General features: G+C 35.1%; 1 long non-coding RNA gene across 1 annotated transcript; it reads right to left on the bottom strand.

Moving 5' to 3' along the window:
* Nucleotides 1–7399: 7399 nt before the first annotated feature.
* Nucleotides 7400–8464, bottom strand: LOC130237753 (uncharacterized). The gene is made up of 3 exons (XR_008838573.1): nt 8435–8464; nt 7559–7746; nt 7400–7467 (listed from the first exon to the last, which is right to left on the bottom strand). It is a non-coding gene; the product is annotated as an uncharacterized LOC130237753 (long non-coding RNA).
* Nucleotides 8465–16576: the final 8112 nt, after the last annotated feature.

Here is a 16576-nt window from a genome sequence, read left to right as displayed (position 1 = left end):
TTGCTTATTTGAAAATTGAGAAATTGGATTTAAAGTAATTCGAAGAACCTGAAAACAAAATATTCATATCTGAATATATATATGTATATAGTTGAAGTCAGAATTATTAGCCCCCTTCTGTTTATTTTTCCCCCAATTTCTGTTTAACAGAGAGATTTTTCTCAACACATTTCTAATCATAATAGTTTTAATAACTCATTTCTAATAACTGATTTATTTTATCTTTGCCATGATAACAGTAAATAATATTAGACTAGATATTTTTCAAGACACTTTTATATAGCTTAAAATGACATTAAATGGCTTAACTAGGTTAATTAGGGTAACTAGGCAGGTTAGGGTAATTAGGCAAGTTATTGTATAATGATGGTTTGTTCTGTAGATTATTGAAAAAATATAGCTTAAAGGGGCTTTAAAAAATTAGAAACTGCTTTTATTCTAGCCATATAAAACATGTAAGACTTTCTCCAGATGAAAAAATACTATCAGACATACTGTGAAAATTTCCTTGCTCTGTTAAACATAATTTGGGAAGTATTTAAATTAAATCTATAAATTAAAAGGGGGGCTAATAATTCTGACTTCAACTATATATATATATATATATATATATATATATATATGCATATACACAGTTGAATTCAGAGTTATTAGCCCCCCTGAATTATTAGTCCCCGTTTATTTTTTTTATCAACATCATTTTGGAAATATTTAAAAATTTATATATGGTAGATTAATCATTTTTTGGTCAGTTTTGTGGTCTAAAATGAATCAATTGTGCTCAGACAGGCAGAATTTCAGTTATGTCTGCCTTTTTTGTTCCTTTTAAGGCATGAAAACACTTGATTTGCTTTAATATTGATGTAGTTATGAATACAATTGTATTATTAGAGGTAATATTTATTGCATATTGCAGAATTTATTTCGATTTTGGACGATTACTATTGTGGAAAACAACAATCTGGTAACACTGTTCCTCATCTTCAAATGTATAACTATATTGTTCTGAGCTATGCACGACTATATGTGGGGAAAATATATTTTTTTAATAAATGAACTTGGATGTAATTAGATAACATCGCTAGTTTGCAGTACATGCTTTATTTATATCAAGTCTGCAGTCATTTAATGCATCAGGAGATAACTACCCTGCTTTTATAAAGGTTCTAAACCCCTAATCTAAATCAACAAATCGTCTTTATTTGTTTACTTTTTACTTACCGAGTGGAAAACCGCAGTGGACCTTGGGATCGCAATGAACCTTGGGATTGCGACCATAGACTGTAAAAAAAAATAGATCTCGACGTACTATGACCCCAACTTCAATGAATAATTTAATAATACAAAGACAGCTAAAAAATTTTAAAACTTAGTACTTTGAATGTAATATTTTTTAAGTAAAAAAAAACAAACTAATTAATCAGTTTTATTAGGCATAATTACCCTAAACTGGGCAATTGAATATAATTTCACTCATTAAATATAAAGTAAATGATAACATATTTATAAACACCAACTAATCTCCAATAAAAATTTTAAAAAAAAATACATTTTGTAGCATTAACCTACCACCTATTGCTGCACAGTTGAACTCATCGGTGAACTCACCGGTGATGCATTTTGACCAATAGCTGAGCGATGTTAAACTCACTGTTGAATTGAAGTGACGTTGACCGATGTATATTCCCATTTACAGTTGTCTCAACCCTCTTTACAGACGCTTTTCATGAACAAAACAAAGATCACATATTTTTTAATAAAAAAACTGCGATAATAGGCTAATTATACGAGGGTAATGGGTATGTATACGAGGCTTTGAACGTCTCCATATGACGCCTGAGGCAACCCATTGAAAGCAATGGAATTCCTTTTGCATCGGTTTAGAAAAACTAGTACACTATGTCAATAATAATAATAAAAATACTGCGTCTGGTACCCTGTGTCAACAATAATAATTAAAATACTGCGTCTGGTACCCTGTGGCTGTAATAATAATAATCAAAATACTGCGTCTGGTACCTAGTCAACAATAATAATTAAAATACTGCGTCTGGTACCCTCTGTAATAATAATAATCAAAATATTGCGTCTGGTACCCTGTGTCAACAATAATAATTAAAATACTGCGTCTGGTACCCAGTGTCTGTAATAATAATAATCAAAATACTGCGTCTGGTACCCTGTGTCAACAATAATAATTAAAATACTGCGTCTGGTACCCTGTGTCTGTAATAATAATAATCAAAATACTGCGTCTGGTACCCTGTGTCTGTAATAATATTAATCAAAATACTGCGTCTGGTACCCTGTGTCTGTAATAATAATAATCAAAATACTGCGTCTGGTACCCTGTGTCTGTAATAATAATAATTAAAATACTGCGTCTGGTACCCTATGTCAACAATAATATTTAAAATACTGCGTCTGGTACCCTGTGGCTATAATAATAATCGTAATACTGCGTCTGGTACCCTGTGGCTATAATAATAATCGTAATACTGCGTCTGGTACCCTGTGGCTATAATAATAATCGTAATACTGCGTCTACCCTGTGGCTATAATAATATTTAATAAAAAAAAATTTTCTGTTAGTGGGCGGGGCCGCAGGTTTCAAATGTCCCGGGTTTGCACGCGCAACTACTTGTGTTTCGTAGCCGCGTCATCACGAAACACCTAATGACTCGTTATCAAGACGACTCGTTTGAAGCACTATGAGTCGACTCTTTTATAGATTAATCAATAGTTTTAAACACTGTACACTTTCAGATTTAAGCCTTAGCTGGATATTTCACTTCACTTAGAGCTATGTTACACACTACATGGAAGGGCATTTTCAAAAACCCATAATATGGGCTCTTTAACTGATTAGATCTGGCTTGTTTTACCGTAAGATATATGTAATATATTATAAATAAGATATATTATGCCATATTCATTTTTAATTAAAAATAAAAAGGCAGTAAGTCTACAATTAATTTTTATGTCAATTTTGCGAGGTGGGTAAAGCCCATCTAATTCAAAGCTAAATTATGGCTACAAATACAACATGTCACGAAATTTCACTTTAACACTTACTGATAATGCGTGCGTGATGCACACGCTGCACGGCCAAATACAGTGAATCAGTTTAGGCTATCAGTGGGCTATAAATAGCCAGCCGGATGGCGAGCTAATTCAAGGCTACGCTCAGACTATGAAAATAGCATAAATATTTTTAAATACCCAAACACCTTATGCGATTGACTTTCCCTACATAAAGGAATTTCATACATATTACAAGGTATTTTGCCAAAAAAAAGACAGGTAAGCAAATTTAAGTTGTTATGGGCTAGAGATGGGTTACACATAGCCGGACTAGATTGGGTCTATACTTCACTGAGAAACTGAAACTACGTCTATTACTTGCAGGAACCTCATAATTGTTATTGACCTTTCTTGCATGACGAAGTATCATACGTATCACAAGCTTTATTTAGCAGAAAAACAGCATGCAATCAAATTCAAGGTTATTCGGGCTAAAATTGGGTTACACGTAGCCGGGCTAGATCTGGTCTATACTTCACCTAGCCGGTGAAATGACGGCTATTGCTTGCTGGGCTGTTGTGCTAACCATGTTAAGAGTCTAGGAAACTTGTTAAACGTACTGAAAAAACTGTCATAGCGATTGTAAAAACATGTAACTAGTAAAAAATAGTGTATCCAAGGAATCATCTTTAAATATTCTTTTTTTAGTGTAGATTCCAAAGTAAAAAATGTCTCTGTACAAACTACTCATGAAGCAAATAGAATTGTGTGCAAACTTAAGTCCAAAAACGTACTGCTGAACTTCCAATACCTCAGCCAATAGACAGTGAGCTCAAGATGGTCGTATATAGTGATGCCTCATTTGGTAATCATTTAGATGGGGGAAGTCAAGGAGGACATCTAATTGTTCTCATGGGGAAAAAATGGAAAGTTCTCTCCCCTGTTCCTGGTAATCAAAAAGAGTAATTCCTAGACGGATTTGATAATGCAATATTTCTGACTACGCTGCTCTCTGAGCTGACTACTGGTGACACTAAAAATGCAATACCAATAATTTGCTTTACAGACAATCACTTACTTGCCAATGCACTGAAGTCCACAAAGTTAGTTGCTGAGAAAAGACTTAGTCTGGAAATTAGCAGCATCGAAGAACTCATTCAAACACTCACTCATTTAAAAAGGGCTCTATTTTAAGTATAGAGACATCCTTAAAAATGCTTTTGCGTGGCGAAAAAGCATTAAGAGCGTGCATATTTTGCTATTTTAAGCATGGAAAAATATGGTGTGGGCTGCGGCGCATGGTCTAACAGGGTTGTGCTTATTCTCCTAATGAGTTATGGGTGTGTTTTGCGCATAAACCAATCAGAGTCTTATCTCACATTTCCTTTTAGAGTAAGTTGCGTTGCATGTGCTATTTACATGGTGGACTTTGTAAGTAGAAAATCCAAATGCTTCACTAGTGAGAAAAGTTAAACAGACCATCTGTAGCGTGAGGATAAAGAATGAACCTCCTTCATTCAGCCTCTTTACTTTCTCTTTCTCTTTCGTGGATAAGGAAACAGTGTTCTACGCACTTCACTGAAGACATCCATTACCCTACTTAATTAATTTAATTTGTTAAGCGCAAATATTTGTTTCCTTTGGCCTATACTACAATAAAGCAGTGATTGGTTAGTGATCAGTTAAGAAATTGTTGTTTCCACAGTGTTGTTTCCACATGTGAGGAGTGTGTGTGTAATTTGGTCGTGTAGAATTTTGATTGGTTGTGTTTGGAAAAGTAAAGCAAGTATAGCTTCCCAGCAAGCAATAGCCGTCATTTCACCGGCTAGGTGAAGTATAGACCAGATCTAGCCTGGCTATGTGTAACCCAATTTTAGCCCGAATAACCTTACATTTGTTTGCATGTTGTTTTTTTTGCTAAATAAAGCTTATATATGTATGATACTCCATCATGTAAGAAAAGTCGATAACGTTTATGAGGTTCCTGCAAGTAACCCAGCAAGCAATAGCCGTCATTTCACCGGCTAGGTAAAGTATAGACCAGATCTAGCCCGGCTACGTGTAACCCAATTTTAGCCCTAATAACCCTAAATTTGGTTGTATGTTGTTTTTTGCTAAATAAAGCTTATGATATGTATGATACTCCATCATGTAAGAAAAGTCAATAACGTTTATGAGGTTCCTGCAAGTAATAGACGTAGTTTCAGTTTCTCGGTGAAGTATAGACCCAATCTAGTCCGGCTATGTGTAACCCATCTCTAACCCATTTAAACCTTAAATTTGCTTACCTGTCTTTTTTTGGCAAAATACCTTGAGATTTGTATGATATTCCTTCAAGTAAAGAAAGTCAATCGCATATAAGGAGTTTGGGCTTTTAAAAAATATATGCTATTTTCATAGTCTGAGTGCAGTCTATGTCTGAGCGTAGCCTTTAATTAGCTCGTCATCCGGCCGGCTATTTATAGCCCACTGATAACCTAAACTGATTCACTGTATTTGGCCGTGCAGCGCGTGTATCACGCACGCATTATCAGTAAGTGTTAACGTGTAATCGTGACATGTTGTATTTGTAGCCATAATTTAGCTTTGAATTACATGGGCTTTACCCACCTCGCAAAATTATCATAAAAAATTAATTGCAGACTTACTGCCTTTTTATTTTTAATTAAAAATGAATACGGTATAATATATCTTATTTATAATATCTTACATATATCTTACGGTAAAACAAGACAGATCTAATTAGTTAAGAAAAATCAATGCAGTTCCGTACTCCACACGTTAGATGGCGGTATTGCACATTTGTCGAGTTGGCTCGGCTGAAATGGACCAAACAAATCAAGAGGAAGAAGCTGTTGTGGTTTGAAATTTGGAGCGCTAAGGATTGCGAGCGCGAGTCAATAGTATGATCCTGCACAACTGGAGTGGCTGCACTTTCAGGACCGCATCTTTGGGACCCTGGTTTTTTGTGACATCGCCACCTACTGGATTGGATGGCACGGTGAACTGCATTTCTAGAACCATATTTAAAAATGCCACCTACCGAATTTGATTATATAGCGAAAACTTCAGTTGCAGAACTGGATTCCCAGCGCCACCTACCTGATTGGATGATATAGCGGAGACTTTCAGGAACTTTTTTTTTTTCAAATTGTGCTTTTTGATGTAAAACGTACCAGCAGTTAAAGTGTGAAACACCTGCTGTGAGTAACAATTTAAAATTAAAACAAATGAATTCACAGATAAAAAAAAGAAATTAAAAATGTTTCTTAACTTTACACAAATGAAAAAGTTGAGTGCCTTAAAAGACTTACATTTCTTGAAAAATACTGTATATGGATGAATCCCCTTGGATTAAACTAATTAGCTCAGTATCAGCACAAATACATTGAAATCAAATGTAATCAGCATATGCAGTAACTAATTTAAAACCAGGCTGTAAAGGATGTAGAGAGACATGACAGGATTTATTCAAGAATGTACATTTATTAAGACATCCACACACAACAGCCACAACAGCACAAGAAGCAGCATTCCTTTAGCTCCTGTGAATGAGAGAGGGAGAGAGAATCTATATATATATATATATATATATATATATATATATATATATATATATATATATATATAGATATATATAGATATATATAGATATGTAAAATGATGTATATGAATTCAAAAGTTGAACCATTTGTTATGCAATTAAATTTAAAATAATATTTATAATAAGTAATAAAAAATATATTTTACCATGTTTAACTGTAATATATATTTCTGGTTTAAACTTATGCACTGTTAGGAGAACCAAAAAGGATACCCAACTGCCAGCTGCAAATTTTTAGGTATATAAGAGCAATACCCACCTATTGAATGGGCTCCCTTCTTTCCTCGATTGTTTGTCAATTTTTCGATTAAATTCTTCTACTTCACTGAAATAGAGAACAAGCACTGATGGGTTAACGTAAATATCAGTAACAAAAAGGTTCTCTGAGCATTGTGTCAAAATAAATCATATTCTGACCTGTAATGATATTTTGTGCCAGAAAGGTAGACCTGCTCAGCATTATCTGAAGACAAACCCCTCAAGACCCCCAGAGCATGTATGATGGCCTATGAAAAAATTATTCATTTAAATGAATTAATATACCACCACTGAACAGCAAATATCATTATACATGGGTCACTAAATGAGTAACACCCAGCATGCAATTTATATACAGTAGATTTTGTAAGTGCATTATTTGGTCTGGCATACCTCTGGAAAAAGAACATCACAGATAAGCTGCACTTCATCTGTAAACCTCAGTTTTGTTGGTGTCCTGTGCAGTACGTCTTTAAGAGAAGCAAAGGGATATCTTGTTCTTCCTCACTGTCTATGTAGACAGGCACCTGGAAAGATGCTTGCTTACGCAACCACTTAGAGGGCTTCCCGTTGAGTACACCCTATGGGCAAACAATGGTATAAAAACAATTATTTAGAGAAACGTATTACACTAAAGACAAAGATGGATAAATGTGAAAATCGGTGAAGTACCACCAAATGCTCCTCAGACCCCTTTAACTTTACAATAAAGTCGACAATTCTTTTTTCCTCTGTTGTGGAACAGCCTGAATGTGAAGTGGGATTTCCTCAGAGATAGCACACTTTTTTGGCACCCTGTACACTGGCTGAAGTTTTCCTTGGAGCAAGTTTCTGGCCTCATCGGTCCAGAAGGCAAACCGCTGATTAAAAATAACAAGATTAATCTAAAATACTGCATAGCTTTTCCCTACACTACATTACCTTACAGCTGCATATAGCATGAAACAACTATTGCAAATATTTCCTATTTATCTTAAGATGACGATGACAGTCATTATACTTTATTATACATTGTCCAGCAAACACATATGATAACATCCAATATATATATATATATATATATATATATATATATATATATATATATATATATATATAAAATGGAAAACAGCACATTAAATTTTTCAAAAGTGTTACAGAGGTGCCATACCCTTCTATTTTGAAGCGTTCCATCAGAAGAAGACACCACCACTTTCGAATTAAAGGCATGTCCATCTGAAAGATGCGTCAAAGTGATGGGGAAAAAATCTTTAATTCATGATGTGTCCATTTTCTTCAAGATGAAGAGTATACAAACAAACATTTAAAGTGAGAATTTTTTTCTAACATTTTCTCTAAATCAGGGGTGTCCAAACTTAGTCCTGGAGGGCCAGTGTCATGCAAATTTTAGTTCCAACCACAATCAAACACGCCTGGGCTAGCTAATCAAGCTCTTGCTAGGCTTTCTAGAAACATCTTTACGGGTGTGTTGAGGCAAGTTGGAGCTAAAATCTGCAGGACACCGGACCTCCAGGACAGTTTGGACACTGCTGCTTTAAACAAACTTACCTCCTGGAATTCAATTGCCACACCGGTCACAGAGTAAAGGGTATACTGCAATAGAAAAGATGGAAAAGCTTTTATTCACAGTGTTGACAAAGGCTTGTTTATACTTAGTTAAAAACCTTAGACCTCACCATAAGAATAAAAACCCCACATTTTTAATGTTATGCTGTGGTTTAAACTGTACAGTAATTTTATCTTTAGATTGCAAAGATTTGTTTTTTATTTGATTTTGTAAAGTTTTATTTTTTATTGTTTTGTTTTAATCACTGTCATTCATTTGCTTAAATAATACTTAATTTTGTAATGAAACAAAACTAATGAAATGAAACAAATAATTAACAAATACAAAAAAGCAAGCAAGCACATCATAGAGGTGCTATTAATTCAAGAATATAGCTAGGATTTGTAACTGTATTTATAAACTTCTTAACTATGTCTATTAATGTAGATTTAATGCTAAACAAATAATAAAGTAATAAGTTAACCATTTGTTAATGCTTAAAAATTTATAGTATGCAGTTTTTATAAAGTGTTACCCAACAGTTTGAGATAATATTGAAAATATTCCTATAGTTTGTTTTTAATTATATTATCCATCACTTCATATTGGCCAGGTAGATAGACATTAACATGCCTACACAATAAACATAGATATTAACATGTGTAGACATAATACATGATAATAAGACTCTATATGGTCAAGGCCTGATTTATACTTGGCTAATGTGATAAAACAATGAGTAGAAGACGTTTTCACACTTTTACAGAAAAATATAGGTAAATCTGAAACATCTCACACATCAATGTACTTTTTAAAATTATTAGCCGTTAAGTCAACACGCCATTAAATCAACAGTTTCATTAAACCATGGCCACGAATTGAGAACGTCATAATATTTAGAATATTAGAATACAATTAGAAAATGTATTCCCAATTCGTGGGAATAATTGATTCATAGTTAGCAGCTCTCATTTTAGCTGTGTAAACTTCTCCACACTTATTATTATTAGATTTTCTTTCCACAATTTTTGTCCGAGACCCTTGAAACTGGGGTAAATCGTGCGGGCTAATCGGGCATTTTTGCATAAACTTTGCACAGTATAAAACAGTAACAGTACTAAATAAACACCTACTTTTACAGTTTAAAATAAAACCTAATAGAAAATCGGTACTCACATTGTTCTTGCCATCCATGTCGTCCATCTTATTAGAGCGTCTATGATCTAATCCGGCAGGTGGCGATGTCAGAAAAAACTAGGGTCCTAAAGATGCGGTCCTAAAAGTACGGTCCTGAAAGTGCAGTACTCCAGTTGTGCAGGATCACCCTTCTCGCGCGAGTGGCCTGCAAGGTAAGTGTAATCTGCTTTAATATCATGTTGTTTGGCACTGTTTTTTATTATATGTGCGAGTTTTAATATAGTATTACGCTAATATCAATGGACAGGCACCATGGCACCATTTAATTAACAAAAACGGTGTGAGGGAGTGTTACAAAATTTTAAACACGCAAAGTTAAACACGTATTAAGCAAAGTTTGGTGATTAAGAGCATTTAGTGTGTACATTGCGAGTCGTCTCCATTAAATTGCCCCATGAAGTCAATAAAATTCACTTTTAATAACCCCTTTATGTAGGGTCTCTTATTTGTCTTTTTTTTTTTGTCTTTTCTTTTTTTTTTTTTCAACAAAAAAAAAAGTGAAGCCAAATACCTCGGGGTGAACCCCCAGAAAAATAATAAACAAAAATACACTAACTAAACACCCAAATGAAACTTACTACACCTAATAAAATAACAGAAATAAAAATACAAAATCTACACCTATCTCCCTGACTAACAAAAACACAGGTGAAAATATTTACAAAAAACAAAAGTGGCGTCCCACCCCTACTGCCTCTTACCGTGTATATATTTACAATTAACAATCAACAAACACACAAACCAAACCAAAACAAAAGAGAGAGAGATTTTGATTTTACAAAAACATTTAATTACAATTATTAAAACATTTCACATATCATTTCACATATATTATTATTTACATCAGTTCATTTATAACGAACAATTCTTCATTTATTACAGAACACAGCCCAGCATCACAACAACATTCACGCTCAAAAACAGTAATTGCATTTGTCAATTTATTGTAATTAAAATCAACAACAATTCTAGATTTTATCATGTTTTTAAAAATAGATACAATGTTTTTCCCATTTCTTTGTTCAATTTCGTTTTCTAGAAAAATAGATTGCTAATTTTGCTTGGCCAATAAGAAGATTAATAAGTTGACATTTGTATTTCTGCCATTTGCTATACTTAAAGAGCCCATATTATACATGAAATAGGGTCATATTTAGGTTGTAAGGGTCTCCAACAACAGTCTAATATGCATGCAAGGTCAAAAAACACTTTGATGGTCTTATAATCTGCATTTATTTTTACCTAATTATCCCAGCGACTCCCATATGAATCGTTCAGCGATTCATTTGTTCCCAAACCCCTCCTCAGCGCGAAGCTAATCTGCGCTGATTGGACCGATGACAGCCTGCTGCGATTGGTCGACACGGACAAGGCTTCAGCGCGAGACAGAGTGATATGCCCAGCTGCTAATCTACAATATAAAAGCAGTCACAGTGCACAGACGCTTTATAGTGGATTTTGGCTGCCAGTGGGTGAATGTAAACACAGACGATGGACTAGAAAATACTGACGACTAACTATTTTATTGAGCAAAAAGTCCAAGAACTGGCGAGGAGATCTAGCTTGTCACAGTCTCCAAGCTCTTTTCACATACACACACACACACACACACGCACACACACACACACACACACACACACACACACACACACACACACACACACACACACACACACACACACACACACAGAGCCTGCGCATCCATAGAGGAGCGGCTGAATAGAGAGGGCGCGGCGCTCTGTTATATCCGCGAATACCCGTGCGTTACACACACGAGGAGACAGACACACACACACACACACACACACACACACACACACACACACACACACACACGCACACGCACACACACACACACACACACACGCACACACACGCACACAGGGCCGGCTGAATAGAGAGGGCGCTGCGCGGCGCTCAGTTATATCCGCGAATACCCGTGCGTTACACACATGAGGAGACACACACACACACACGCGCACACACACACACACAGGGCCGGCGCGTCTATAGAGGAGCGGCTCAATTGAGAGGGCGCGGCGCTCAGTTATATCCGCGAATACCCGTGCGTTACACACACGAGGACACACACACACACACACACACATTACTCCTACCCGAGGACACGGCACACACGCCTAGAGCGCTAGTTCAGCTTGCAGGGTGCAATTTAGACACCTCACCTCGAACCTGAGCTGAAATATTTTGAAACTTGACCGTTGCATGTGTGTAAACAGCTGACGATCCGTAATCAAAGCGGCACGCGTCGCGCGTCGCGTTTTCAACGTGGCTTTACACGCGATATGAGAATATAAAGAGTTAACCTGATACAGCACACGCGGTTACAAGTAACAAAACACAACTAAATACATAATTTGCAAGCTAGGGTAAACGAGGCAATAATTTTAATCGCACGTACTTACACTTGTGAAATGGGGGTAGAAACTGATTCATGATGCATTGATCCTTGTTCTGACAGTCTTTACTGATCCTTCCTTTAACAAACTGAAGAAGTCTTCTTTGAAAGCATATAGTTTTCAGAAGCACTCAGAACTGCTCAAGGCTGGGCTATATTGCTGATGTTTCATCTTTGATTAGACTGTCCATAATATCCATCTGCACAGCGTGACTTCATTCGACCGGTGTCTGTCTGTGTGTGTGAGACTTTTTTTTTCTGTTAGTGGGCGGGGCCGCAGGTTTCAAATCTTCCGGGTTTGCTCGCCCAACTACTTGTGTTTCGTAGCTGCGTCATCACGAAACACCTAATGACTCGTTATCAAGACGACTTGTTTGAAGCACTATGAGTCGACTCTTTTATGGATGAATCAATAGTATTAAACACTGTACACTTACAGATTTAAGCCTTAGCTGGATATTTCACTTCACTTAGAGCTATGTTACACACTACATGGAAGGGCATTTTCAAAAACCCATAATATGGGCTCTTTAAAACCTAAGATAAAAACTTGTTTTGTAAAAACAAATGACCCATTCGTGAAATAAATCAGTTAGAATATTAAAAAGTGGAGAAAGTCTCTTACACTCTGTAAAACAATGAAAAATAGATTCTCTCTCAGGACAAAATGGACACTTATCACTTATATTAGGGTTCATTTTTGTTACAAAAGAGTTCACAGCTACAGCACCATGTAATATTCTCCACTGCAAGTCTCTTTTCGTCAATGGTGGTTTATATATAATTCTCCATTCCGGTTTTATTACCTCTTCTACTCCCAGTTTGTTTTTCCATACTGTGTCAGTTCTGTCTTTTTAAAATGTGCTTGTTATTTATTTTCACAATATATCTGTAAAAAATTTTACATTTGGCTGAACTAAAATCAACACTTTCATTAAAACATAGCAATGGACTATTATACCCAACATTTCCAACAACAGGTTCAATTCTGATGTCTGGAAAAAAAATCTTTGTCATCTGGTATAAAAAGATCCCGACTATAACTCTCAATCAGTGTTTTTTCATTTTTATTTAACATCATACTCAATTTATGTAAAAGTTTCTTTGCAAACCGTATTGATCGTATTCCCATACATTTAGCAATATTCGTAGCATCACTCAGTCCAGTGCCTGCTTTGTCAACAATGTCTCTCAATTGTAGCACTTTTTTGGATACTAATATGTCCAACAATCCTGGAGTGTCATCTCCTGACACATCTAGGCGGCCCCCAAAAACCACCGGCTCTTCAAGCAGCCAGAAGAGAGATATAGTGGTTTCTGACCACTTGTGTTTGAACATACTCCATACTTTAAAAACACTTTTGTAAAAGGATGGCAGCCCAGTTAAATCCAAATGTTCACAATCCATTAAAAAAAGAGCAGTATGAAGTTTCAGCTTGTTCACCCCACATAAAACGCTTTGTGCCAAAGGCCTCCACACAAGATTTTTGGGCCCAAACAATAGTCTCTGGATGAACTGCAGTCTATACGTTGCTCCTCTACTCACAAGATCAACCAAGCCTTGACCTCCTTCATCTCTTGGTAAAAGAGAACACTTTGAGGGATCCAGTGTAGATTGTCCCAGAAAAAATTGACCATCTCTCTTTGAAGTTTTGGTAGTAAACCAATAGGGGGGTCTACACACGCCAACTTATGCCATATAGAGGATACCACCAAGTTGTTAATTATAAATGTGCGGCCTCTATACGATAACTGGGGAAGTAACCATTTCCATTTTTGTAAAAGTCCTTGGATTTTCTCAAGCATACCATTCCAGTTCTTTTGAGCACAGTCATCTTCACCTAAAAAATTCCAAGGTATTTCAATCCACCTTTCTTCCATGTTAAACCACCAGGTAACTTGGGAGGTCCATGGCTCCAGCTACCCACAAGCAGGGCTTCACTCTTTTACCAGTTGACTTTAGCAGAGGATATCGTCTTAAAATCACTTACAATAAAATCCAATTTTTTAATATCTTCTGCATTCGATATAAAAACAATAACATCATCAGCATAAGCAGAAAGATGCAAAGAAACATTACAATGAGGAATACAAATACCCTTTATCTCAGACCTTAATTTATTCAGCAAAGGTTTGATAGCCAGTGTATACAACATCCCTGACATAGCACATCCCTGTCTAACTCCTCTCTGTACTTTAAAAAGAGCACTTAGACCACCATTGACTTTTAATACACTTTGAATGTCACTGTACAAAACATTAATCATATTTACAAAAGCTGGGCTGAAACCAAAAATTTCTAAAACCTTTTTTAAATATTCATGTTCTATACGGTCAAATGCTTTCTTTTGGTCTAAAGAGATCAGTCCACAATTAATACTGAATAACTTTGTTACTTCTAAAACATCTCTAACCAAATAAATATTGTCAAAAACTGATCTATTCGGTATACAATAGTTTTGATCTTGATGTATTACTTGACCTATTACCTTACTTAATCATGTAGCTAATGCCTTTGACAATATTTTATAATCGGTACACAAAAGTGATACTGGTCTCCAATTGCTTATTCTTTGCAAGTCTCCTTTTTTTGGTAACAAAGTAATTACAGCTCTTCTGCAGCTTAATGGGAGTAAACCTTTACTCAAACTGTCATTAAGAACCAAAAAAACATCATCACCTATTACGGACCACAAAGTTTTATAAAAATCTACTGGGATTCCATCAATACCTGGAGTCTTTCCACTTTCCATACTCATTAACGCTGTGTATAATTCATTTTGTGACAATGAGAGCTCAAGCATGGCATTAGAATCTTCATCAATCTTTGGGAGATCTTTAAAAAAAACTGAATCTTCTACTTTTTTTTGTACCTTTTCGGATCTATATAATTCTGAATAAAAGTTAACAGCATGTTTACGTATTTCACTAGATTAAAAAAAATTCCTTTCCTGCATCATTTTTTAGAGAATGAATAATTCGACTTTGGCCATTTTTCTATTCTAAACTAAAAAAAAACTTAGGAGCATCCATTTGTGTAATGTTTTGAAATCGTCAACGAATTAATGCTCCTTGTGCTTTTACTCCTAAGAGATCAGCCAGCAAATCTTTTTTTGATTTCCGGGTTTCAACTTGTAGCTGCTGTTGTATTAAACAGGTCTGTTATTTCATCCTCTAATTTTTTCATCGATTCAATAACACCTTTAGTGACATTAAAAGTGTATTCTTGGCATAATTGTTTAATTTGAATCTTGCCACAATCCCACCATTGTTGCAGTGAAGAAGAAAGATGTTTTTGTTCTTTAAAATTCCTCCAAAAAAAGAAAAGATATCAATAAGTTTCTCATCTTTTAAAAGGGATGTTTTAAAATTCCAATAGGCACTCCTAATCTTCACAGAATTAACAATTATATTACAAATAACAGAACAGTGATCTGAAAAACCAACAGGAATTATTTTACAATCTTTGATACAATTTGCTTGAAAGTTAAAAATATAAGATCTATCAAGCCTTGCCATTGAAATAAAATTATTCTTACTATGTGCCCAAGTGTACTGTCTATTTTTATTATGTACATTCATCCATACATCACATAAATCAAACATTCTTACTAATTGTGTAAGCACTTTTTGTGAAGCAGTATGTGGTTCTAAGTGATTTCGATCTAACTTATCATTCTCTGTGCAGTTAAAGTCTCCACCTAAAATTAAAAACTCTTCTGATTTTATATCTTTAAGGACAGCACTAAAACAATTGAAGAAATCTATTCTTTCATCTCCTTTTGTGGGAGTATAAATATTTTAAAAAGTCATTAAAATATTCTCAAGTTTTACTATAATTTTAACTATAAAACGTCCTTTGACTATTTCTTTCTCTTCACATAAAATTGGTGATAACTGCTTTGAAAACAATATAGCTACTCCTCCACTATTAGAGGACATATGACTCATAAAAACTTGACCATCCCATTCTTTTTTCCAGTCTATTTCATTAAATAAATCACTATGAGACACTTGAATGAAGGTAACATCAATACGTTTTAACTTTATGAACTCAAACAGACACATTCTTTTTTGACTGCTTCTAGCACCATTCAAGTTGAGAGTTCCAATCTTAATGTCTCTCATAAATGATGAAAAAATAGAAACAGTCAAAAAAAGAAAAACTTTAGCTGAAAAGGTATTACACCATGTCCTGTTCTTCATCTTCACGCATTTGTTTTATAATTTTTATCACAAATTTTCTAAGACGGTACACTTCCTGATCACAAAAAGCACCTTCTTTCGTGCACCTCTTTACATCTCTTATAAAAGCAGATCGATCTGGAAAATAGTCTTCAGCTTCAATACCTCGCAGTCCCTTTGTTTCTCTTAAAAACTTAGTTAGTTGTTCAGTGTTGTAAACTACTGGCTGCTCTTCATCCTCATTTTGTGATGAAAAAAAAAGAACAGCCTGAAACATTGGAATCTGAAGAATCACTGTCAATGTCTGAAACTGCACTTTCAGTCTCACTCTTGTCTTTTTTTTTTG

The sequence above is a fragment of the Danio aesculapii genome, chromosome 11 (genome assembly GCF_903798145.1).
Source record: "Danio aesculapii chromosome 11, fDanAes4.1, whole genome shotgun sequence".
NCBI classification, from domain to species: Eukaryota; Metazoa; Chordata; class Actinopteri; order Cypriniformes; family Danionidae; genus Danio; species Danio aesculapii.
The sequence above is the reverse complement of the archived record's forward strand: the minus strand, read 5'-3'. Positions and strand labels throughout refer to the sequence as shown.